Source organism: Arachis stenosperma, chromosome 5 (assembly GCF_014773155.1).
Source record: "Arachis stenosperma cultivar V10309 chromosome 5, arast.V10309.gnm1.PFL2, whole genome shotgun sequence".
In the NCBI taxonomy this organism is placed as follows: domain Eukaryota; kingdom Viridiplantae; phylum Streptophyta; class Magnoliopsida; order Fabales; family Fabaceae; genus Arachis; species Arachis stenosperma.
In genome coordinates this window covers 65,852,670-65,853,616 of record NC_080381.1, presented here as the reverse complement: position 1 = coordinate 65,853,616, position 947 = coordinate 65,852,670, and the positions used below count along the sequence as shown (strand labels likewise).

Genomic DNA, 947 nt, shown 5'->3' with positions numbered 1-947 from the left:
GACTATTATATATTTCCGGAAATCCCTGGATATCTAGTTTCCAACGCAGCTGAGAACGCACCATTTGGAGTTCTGTAGCTCCAGAAAATTTATTTCGAGTGCAGGGAGGTCAGAATCTAACAACATCAGCAGTCCTTTGTCAGCCTCCTATCAGATTTTTCCTTAGGTCCCTCAATTTCAGCCAAAAAATGTCTGAAATCACAGAAAAACACACAAACTTATAGTAAAGTCCAGAAATGTGAATTTTGCATAAAAACCAATGAAAACATCCCTAAAAGTAGCTAGATCCTACTAAAAACTACCTAAAAACAATGCCAAAAAATGTATAAATTATCCGCTCATCAGAAAGCATGTCAGAAGGACACTTTTTGGTCAGTTGCTTGTATCTCTCCCAAGCTTCATAGAGGGATTCACCTTCTTTCTGTCTGAAGGTTTGAACATCCACTCTAATCTTACTCAACTTTTGAGGAGGAAAGAACTTGGCCAAAAAGGCCGTGACCAGCTTATCCCAAGAGTTCAGGCTGTCTTTAGGTTGAGAGTCCAACCATATTCTAGCTCTGTCTCTTACAGCAAAAGGGAAAAGCTTAAGCCTGTAGACTTCAGGATCTACTCCATTAGTCTTAACAGTATCACAGATCTGCAAGAATTCAGTTAAGAACTGAAAAGGATCTTCTGATGGAAGTCCATGAAACTTGCAATTTTGTTGCATTAGAGCAACTAGTTGAGGCTTCAGCTCAGAATTGTTTGCTCCAATGGCAGGGATTGAGATGCTTCTTCCATGTAATTTGGAATTTGGTGCAGTAAAGTCACCAAGCACCTTCCTTGCATTGTTGTTGTTGGGTTCGGCTGCCATATCCTTTTCCTGTTTGAAAATTTCAGTTAGGTCCTCTTCGGAGTACTGTGCTTTAGCTGCTCTTAGCTTCCTCTTCAAGGTCCTTTCAGGTTCA

General features: G+C 40.3%; 1 non-coding gene across 1 annotated transcript; it reads left to right on the top strand.

Moving 5' to 3' along the window:
• The first annotated feature begins 347 nt into the window (after positions 1 to 347).
• On the top strand, positions 348 to 454 carry LOC130983813 (small nucleolar RNA R71). The gene has a single exon (XR_009087787.1). It is a non-coding gene; the product is annotated as a small nucleolar RNA R71 (small nucleolar RNA).
• The last annotated feature ends 493 nt before the right edge of the window (positions 455 to 947 follow it).